Source organism: Sus scrofa, chromosome 16, assembly GCF_000003025.6.
Source record: "Sus scrofa isolate TJ Tabasco breed Duroc chromosome 16, Sscrofa11.1, whole genome shotgun sequence".
NCBI classification, from domain to species: Eukaryota; Metazoa; Chordata; class Mammalia; order Artiodactyla; family Suidae; genus Sus; species Sus scrofa.
Window position 1 is genome coordinate 6,353,919 of NC_010458.4, and position 9,467 is coordinate 6,363,385.

A 9,467-nucleotide genomic window follows, 5' to 3' on the forward strand; every position below is an offset into this window, starting at 1 on the left:
GTAATTTTCATGCCACTATGAGTAAGAAGTTAGAGTAGGAAATATTTTTGACTAAATGATCTAGTTGTGTTCCAGAAAGGCCAGCTTCCCAGATTCCTTGATGTCTGAAATCACAGCATTTTAGGAAGAAGTGTACTAGCATTTTGGCATATTCCATAGGTCAGGGGCTTTATATATGTTTAAAAAAAGTCAGCCCTTCCAAGAACCCATGACAAAGGTATTCCTCTCTGGTTCACAGAAGAAATCAAGTGACTTTCCTTTGGACACAGAACTTGGACATGGGGAGTTAAGGCTTGATGCTGGCAGGCACCAGGGCCTGGTCTCTGTTAACAGTTCATTTAAAGCTGCCTTTGGACCTTCAGAAATCACCTGGGTCACTTCCTCCCTTTGCATTAGAGCTGAAGAATTTAGATCCTGAATCTTAAGTTCCTGACACAGTGCAGAGCACACAAAACCTGACTCTCAGGAGCATGGTCTTTTCTCTTGCATCTCAGCAGAGGGTTAAGAGGGGGAAAAAGTGGGAGTTCCCACCATGGCTCAGCGGTAATGAAACTGACTAGTATCTATGAGGATGTGGATTTAATCTCTGGCCTCGCACAGTGGGTTAAGGATCCCATGTTGCCGTGAGCTGTGGTGTAATTCGCAGATGCAGCTCAGATCCCACAGTGCTGTAGCTGTGGTGTAGGTTGGCAGCTGCAGCTCCAATTCAATTCCTAGCCTGGGAACTTCCATACGCCAGGGGATGAGGCCCTAAAAAGCCAAAAATAAAAAGGAGAGCTAAACAGCATCACAAAGTCCATTCAGTTCTAACTCATTTTGTAAGGAGATGTATAAAAATGTTTTCCTGGAACTTGAAAAACACACTCAAAAATGATTTCAATGTAATCCAGCCTGGGAGGGGTCAGAGATGGCAGGAGGACAGGATGGTTGAGAAAGCCTATGACATAGCATCTGTGACGGGTGGGGATATTTTCTAAATAGCAGCATGACGGGAAGGTTAGAAAAAAATGGGCTAAAACCAGTGATCCTGAGGTCAGTCACGTGGCTGCTCCACAGAAGATTTTACCTGGGGAACAGAAAAAAAGTACTTCAGTTCTAGGGTCTTCGTGATCGTAATATCTCCAGGTTTTGCTCTTTTGTGTAACTCCCTGTCTCACCCCTTCCAGACAAGCAGAAGCTACAGCTGTGCTTTAAAGTAGTTTGGTCCCTGTTTCAGATTTTCCTGTAGAGAAAGGAATGGATATTAGGCAGATTACTATACCTTCCCTCTGCCACACCAGGGTAAGCTTCCTAGACCAGCTAATTCTCCTTCCTCGGGCCTGGCAGCTCCCAGCCGTCAGCTGGAGAAGCAGAATTCCTTCTTTCTCCAACGCATCTGTAGCCCCGAAGACGCTCCTTCTACCTGGGGCAGCGCCCAACTGACTCAGCGAGAGCTCCAGTGCCCTGGGGGCTCAGAGGACTGGAAACCACTGGATGCTGGTAGGGCTCCTGGTGGCTGGCGAGTCCCATCCTGCCTGCCATTCTGTCGTCTCCAGGGACCACCCAAGGCCTGGCCCTGCCGATAATCTCTTTTACCCCTTGCTGCTCCGTGAGTCTGCCCCATGGACTTCTAACTTCTCTTCTGCTCCCACGCCACCTCTTCCCACTGCACTGTCTGCATCCTGGTTACACGGCAGAAAATCTCTTCTGCATCCTCAGTCTTCACAGGAGGCTTTAAACCGAAATCTGGCTTTCTTGATATTTTTCCACATTCCATCGGCCAGATCGGGGATTCAGGGTTATGTCACTTGCAAGCCATTGCTCCTCTTTTAAAAAAATATCACGTAGTCTGTGGACTCTTTGACTTTTAGGGGTTCCTCTTCCCTTCATCCTTGCTGTTCCCTTTGGGATCTCCTGGTGACTGGTCCCTCTCATCTCCCCAGTTCAATTAAGATGTGAGTGAGCATGTGTGTATCTATATAGTGTAAAGACAATGGCTGCCATTTATCTGATGCCCTGGATTCTCATTTCCACTTTGCACTCACCAGTTTGTGCGACTTTGGCCAGGTGACTGTATGTTTAGCTCTTGTATAAAATGCAGATAAGTACCTCTCACAGGATACGGTTGTGGCAGGGATGAAACGGGAAGATCCAGGTGAAGTGATTGGCATGTTTCTGGCATAACTTAAGAATTGTTAACTATGACCATCGTTGGCTGCTTCTTTTCCTTCCTGAATCCCGCCATCGTCTGGAAAGGTCAGTGTCCTTTGGAACCACCCACGCTTTTTCCCACCTGTGGTCTCTAACTGGGGGCCTCCATGCCACACACCGATGCTGTTTCAATGACAAGGTCCTGATCCGCATGTGCCCCCTTCACTGCCGGTGTCACTGCTTCTTATCTGTCCTGTCCTTGTCTTTTTGTCTCACTAGCTGGAACCCTTCAGCCTTGGTCAGATGCCTTACTTTCCCTGCAACCTAACAGGCCGTGGTGTGGATGTGATTTTGCTTGTATGAATGTCATGTTTATTCAAAGTTTGCATTTTCATAATTCTTCCAATTTAAGGATCAATATGAGGCTAAACCACTCCCTCTGGAGAGACCCTTACCCTCAATCTCTCACCTCGAGATTGGTGAATAATGGCCTTGATACAGGGGGTGAGTCCTCTGGGACACTGGCTTGGCAGGGAGGTAGGATGGCACTTTCCACATGATAATGATTCAGTAGCTGGGACACCAGGAGGTCATCTTTGTCATCTGAATTCAGAATCTGAAATCAGAGGAGGAATGGGACTGGACAAACCCAGCTGTGTTTCTGTGCTTCTTTGATTTCCCTTGAATTTTTCGTTGGTACTTTTGGAAATTCCAGTCTGTCTCAACCCAGCTGAGTCACAGAAAGGATAAGCAAGCGTTCTGTCCTAGCATGGGCTAGAACTCTTAAGATGCACCTCCTCTCTTTTTTGGGCCCTGGTGCACAGAAGGCTGATGTGGGATTTCAGTTCCCTGACCAGGGATTGAACCCAGGCCACAGCAGTGAAAGTGCCAAATCCTAACCACTAGATCACCAGGGAACTCCCTGGTGGTCCCACTCTTTGGGAGGCTGAACAGGGATAAGAGGGTGACTTACCAAGGGAGGAGGAAAGCATTCTGAAAGAACTTGGTGCACCGAGCCAGCAAGCCAATGACCTTCCTAGCCAGGGATCCTGTGGAGCCAGGAAAGATGGGGAGGTTTAGCCTGGCTGGTGCTTGTTCCTTCCCATTATTCCGAGAGGTGGAGTACTTTCTCAGGGTGGAAAGGGGAGGAAGGGCGAAGAGAGGGAAATGAAATATGGATACTGGGAAATTAAATCATCACACTTTACTTGTACCATATGATTTGAGGTTTTATGAATTCCAAGAGCATCAGACATATTTCTATCCAAAATATAGGAAAGCTCCCCAAAAGGCAATTATTGATTGAGCCCTGATTTTGGAAGATTTATTCACTCTTCCCTTAGAGATGGATAATTAGGAATAAAGTAGAACTTACAATACTTAAAAGAGATTGCAGGAGTTCCCTGGTGGCTTAGTGGTTAAGGATTTGGTATTGTCCCTGCTATGGTTATGGTCGCTGCTGTGGTGCGGGTTCAATCCCTGGCCCAGGAAATCCCACATGCCCAGAACTTTGCCCAAAATATATATATATATATATATATAAAGAAAAAGAGAGACTGCAGTAACCACTTCAGTGGGATGTGTTCCAAGACCTCCAGTCATGCTTGAAACCACAGATAATAAGAAATGCTATGTAGACTACATTTTTTTCTACACTAAAGGATGGGCATACTGGACAAAGGGATGATTCATGGCCTTGGCAGGACAGAGTGGGACAGCATAAGATTTCATTATGCTATTTAGAATAGTGTGCGACGTAAAATTTTATGAATTGTTTATTTCTGGAATTTTCCTTTTTAATATTTTTGGACCACGGTTGACCTCATGTAACAGAAACCATGGAAAGTGAAACCTCGGATAAGGGGAACTACTATAAACAAGGAGTTGGGGGGTGTCTCCCAAAACCTGTTCATTAACTGAAGAGCTATGGGATTTAGGACAAGATGCTTTTTTTCCCCGTCTTTTTAGGGCCACACCCATGGCATATGGAGGTTTCCCGGCTAGGGGACCAATTGGAGTTGTAGCTGCCGGCCCATGTCACAGTCACAGCAACACCAGATCTGGGCAGCATCTTTGACCTACACCACAGCTCACAGAATGCTGGATCTTTAACCCAATGATTGAGGCCAGGGATCAAACCCGAATCCTCATGGATGCTAGTCAGGTCTGTTAAACACTGAGCCACGACGGGAACTCCCTAGGACAAGATGCTTAACTTGGCTCTATATTTCCTGAGGTTTATAAAAAATGTTTATAAAAAAAAAAAAAGCCCAACTCTCCTTTAAGATGTCATGAAGAATAGAGTAATATTTATGTCAAATACTTTTAGAGACCCAAGGGAGGAAAGTGTTTTAAAAAATGCCATCTAGTCTGTGAAGTTTTTAGGTATTCGGGGAGAACCATAAAATGCACCAGGAAAAATAGAAGGACACATCTCTAAAAAGCGTGAAAAGCTGTGCATTTAAAAATAAATTAAAATAATGTTTTATATTTAATTTAAAAAATGGAATAGTGCTGTTGAGTTGGCAGGAAAAAAAGAAAGAGCTGAATTTGGTCATCAATAATTAATTTCTAGGGCTGCAGTAACAAAGTGCCACACACTAGGTGGCTTTAAACAACAGAAACTGGCAGTTCCCTTCACCGCTCAGTGCTAATGAACCTGACTAGTATCCATGAGGTTCGATCCCTGGCCTTGCTCAGCGGGTTAAGGCTCCAGCACTGCCGTGAGCCATGGTGTAGGTTGAAGATGCAGCTTAGGTCTGATATTGCTGTGGCTGAGGTGTAGGCTGGCAGCTAAAGTTCCAATTCGATCCCTAGACTGGGAACGTCCACATGCTGCAGGTATGGCCCTAAAAAGAAAAAGACAGGAGTTCCTGTCGTGGTGCAGTGGTTAATGAATCCGACTAGGAACCATGAGGTTGAGGGTTCGATCCCTGGCCTCGCTCAGTGGGTTAGGGATCTGGCATTGCTGTGAGCTGTGGTGTAGGTCGCAGATGTGGCTTGGATCCCGCGTTGCTGTGGCTCTGGTGTAGGCCGGTGGCTACGGCTCTGATTCCACCCCTAACCTGGGAATCTCCATGTGCCTCGGAAGTGGCCCTAGAAAAGGCAAAAAGACCAAAAAAAAAAAAAAAAAAAAAAAAAAAGAAAAGAAAAGAAAAGAAAAAGACAAATAAATAAGCAAATCAATAAACAACAGAAATTGGTTTTCTCACAGCTCTGGGTGCTGGAAGTCTGGGCTCAAGGTGTGCAGGGCTGGTTTCTTCTGTGGGCTCTAAGGGGCGCCTGGTCCACCCCTCTCCCAGCCCTTGGGATCTTCCACAGTACTCGGTGTTCCTGACCTGGAGATTTGCCACCCCAGTCTCTGCCTCTCATCACGTGGCCTTTTCTCTGTGCGGCTCACCTTCTCTTCTCTTAAGGACAACGGTTATACTGGATTAGGGTCCATCCTAATGACCTCAGCTTAATTTGATCACATCTGCAAAGAACTTTCCAAATAAAGTCATATTCACATGTGTTAGGGGGAGGGATTAGGACTTCAGTATATTTGGAGGGACACATAATTCAACCCACAGCACTGATTATTTTATTTTATTTTATTTTAGTGCCGAACCTGAGGCATATGGAAATTCCCAGGCTAGGGGTGGAGTCCGAGCTGTAGCTGCCAGCCTATACCTCAGCCACAGCAACGAGGGATCAAAGCCATGTCTGTGACCTACACCACAGCTCATGGCAATGCTGCATCCTTAATTCACTGAGCAAATCTAGGGATCAAACCCGAGTCCTCATGGATACTAATCGGGTCCACTACCTCTGAGCCATAATGGGAACTCCCAGCACTGACCCACTTAAAATTAATCACGGCGTTTCCGTCATGGCTCTTTGCCGTGAGCTGTGGTGTAGGTCACAGACACGGCTTGGATCCCCCATTGCTGTGGCTGTGCTGTAGGCTGGCAGCTGCAGCTCTGATTCCACCCCTAGCCTGGGAACTTCCATATTCGCAGGTGTGGCCCTAAAAAATAACTAACTAACTAAATAAATATGGAGTTAGTTTAATGAAAAAGTCACATGTCCTTTTTAAAAAAAGTGTCAGAACACACGTGTCTGGCCTCTGGCCCCCCACTTCATTTGTCTTGGCTCCATTTGCTGTAGTCACAAAGAAGCCACTCTTGACTTTTTATGGCCGGGGACCATGTCCCCCTGGAGATCATGACCTCCCTCAACTGCAGGCAGCTGGTGATCTCAGATGCATTATGAAATTAAATAACTTCTCCTAAATCTAACTTTAAAGTTTCTCCAAGTCCCCTAAATTTTCTTGCCTGTGATTATCTAGCAGGGGTGATGGGGTCCGGGGCGAGGGGGGAGGTGGGGGGAGGACACTGTCAACAGAGCAAGTGCAGTGTGACAATTGCAAGACGGGCCTGTCTTCTGTGACCTGACCTCTTGGTTCACATTCCCATGCAAGTTCACCTACTTTCACCTTAGTACAGGGCCAAATCTGGATACCAAGAGTCAGCTACTTTTTAGCTTCTGCTGCCAGAAAATGGATTTTTTTTTTCCTTTTACAAAATGTGAAAATGTGGCTTCTTATTTTGCGAAGGCAATTCGCTTTTGACACCATTAATGAAGTGACTCGAATTTATCCAAGCTGATCAAAGGTTCGGCGTTCATTCTTGTCCGCCTTGACTGCAGTGCCCCCTAGTGGCTCCTTTGATAACAAAGTTCTCTGGGTTGATTGCTTTACAGAAACAAAAGAATACATTTTAGCAAATTCGTTTTCCAAAGTGAGTTGGTGGGGTTTTTTTTCGGGGGGGGGGGTTGCCAGCTAAACTTCACCTCAATACATGACCACATTATGCATATATAAATCTTCTGATTGTTCACATGAAATTCTCTACAAATGTGTTCCCTTTCCTTGTTTAAGGAAAGAGGGGAGAGGGGAGGGAGGAATAATAAAATGGTCACAGACGAAATGAGCATAAGGGCTTTTGAATTGTGGTTGGTAACATGATATCTGTCTATAGAAAACTGAAATGTGAAAATACAGCTATAGTGAAGTTTTAAAACTGAGATTATCATGACTAAACAATTTTAAAAGCAGGATAAGGATATGAATTCATTCAGCCAGCATCTGACCTCTCTTTTCTGCCAGACTTGTGACAAGTGTGTGTGGCGGAAACAGCAGGTCCCAGATAAAGGCCACTTTCTTGCTGCTTTGCATAAATGTGTTCTGCCTGTGACTTTATCCCATTTTATTCATCTCAGACCCGGATCTCCAGCTGCCCTGCATGCCCCCTGTCCTTGGGGTGGCGGTGAAGGCCTTGGCCTCACTTCCTTGCTCTGTAGCTTCGAGGAGGCTGCTCAGTGGGCAGCAAGTCAAGGGATTCAAGTAAGGTTTCTCTTGTTCTCGGAAACAGATTTGGGGCTGAGGGGGTGGTTTTCAAGGCTTCTCTGAAGTAATTGTAAAGATATTGCAGAGAGGGAGTTCCCGTCATGGCTCAGTGGTTAACGAATCCAACTGGGGACCATGAAGTTGCGGGTTCGACCCCTGGCCTTGCTCAGTGGGCTAAGGATCTGCCGTTGCTGTGAGCTGTGGTGTAGGTCACAGATGTGGCTCGGATCCCGCGTTGCTATGGCTCTGGTGTAGGCCGGTGGCTACAGCTCCGATAAGACCCCTAGACTGAGAACCTCCATATGCCGAGGGAACAGCTCCAGAAAAGGCAAAAAGACAAGAACAAAACAAAACAAAAAAACTCGAGATATTGCAGAGATTCCCAGGTTTCGAGATTTGACAAGCCAAAAAGGAAAGAGTTTTATGGAGGACTTAGGAGTTCCTGTTGCACAGTGGAAACGAATCCTTCTGGGAACCATGAGGTTGCGGGTTCGATCCCTGGCCTCGTTCAGTGGGTTAAGGATCTGGTGTTGCCGTGAGCTGTGGTGTAGGTTGCAGGCGCAGCTTGGATCCTGCGTTGCTGTGGCTGTGGCATAGGCTGGTGGCTACAGCTCCGATTAGACCCCTAGGAACCTCCATATGCTGTGGGTGCAGCCCTAAAAAGACAAAATGAATAAATATATAAATGGAGGATTTTAAAAAAGATTGCTAATTAAAAAAAGTCCCCAACCAATAGCATTAAAAGTAATCATTAAACAACTACTATCCACATTAGTTCACAAAAGAGAGAACAATTAAATATAAAAGATAAGACAATTAAAGAAAGCCATTTCTTGCCAGGGAAAATGTGGTTTTCTTTTTCTTTCCTGAACTTTTTAAAAATTTTAAATGATTTTTATTTTTTCCATTATAGCTGCAGCATATGGATGTTCCCAGACTGGGGGTCGAACTGCAGCTGCAACTGCAGGCCCACATCACAGCCGCAGCAACACCAGATCCAAGCCCCATCTGTGACCTATTCCAAAGCTTGTGGCAACACCTTAAACCACTAATGGAGGCCGCATCCTCATGACACCATGCGGTGCTCTTAACCCACTGAGCCATAATGGAAACTCTGAAAATGTGGGGGTTTTTTTTTTGTTTTTTGTTTTTGTTGTTGCTGTTGCTGTTGTTGTTGTTGTTGCTATTTCTTGGGCCGCTCAGGCGGCATATGGAGGTTCCCAGGCTAGGGGTCCAATCGGAGCTGTAGCCACCGGCCACACCAGAGCCACAGCAACGCGGGATCCGAGCCGCGTCTGCAACCTACACCACAGCTCACGGCAACGCCGGATCGTTAACCCACTGAGCAAGGTCAGGGACGGAACCGCAACTTCATGGTTCCTAGTCAGATTCGTTAACCACTGCGCCACGACGGGAACTCCTGAAAATGTGTTTTATATATATGTTTTGTACACACACACACAGAGTTGCTCTTCTTTGTCTTTCATTTCACCATGGAACAGAGGAAAGTTCATCCTGAACTGGCAGCTGTTTGGGGACTGGCTTTTGGGGATGCTGTGGGAATTTTGCCCCTGAACTTTGACACTCTCTGGCGTGGTTTGGAGAGCTCTTCTGCCACGTGATTTTGTTGAAACTGGGACACAGGCTCTACCACCATAAGGAGAGATGAACTGTGAGGGAGAGCGTTTGAGCCCTGCGGCTCCAGAACTTGCTCCCTGCTGGTCTCTGTCGTGTGTGGAGGGCACGGGAGAAAGTCAGCCCTCCCAGAACCTTGGGCTCACAGGACCCAGAGAGACAGGCTGGTGAATCCTCCCAGGTTAGGGCAGAACCGCAGGAAGCATCCCAGACAGACGGACTATGCTCACGTGGGTCCAAAGCACCCCTAAAGAATACGGCAGTCCTACCCTCCGAGCTCTCACTCTCAGAAAGGAAATCAGTGATCTAGAGC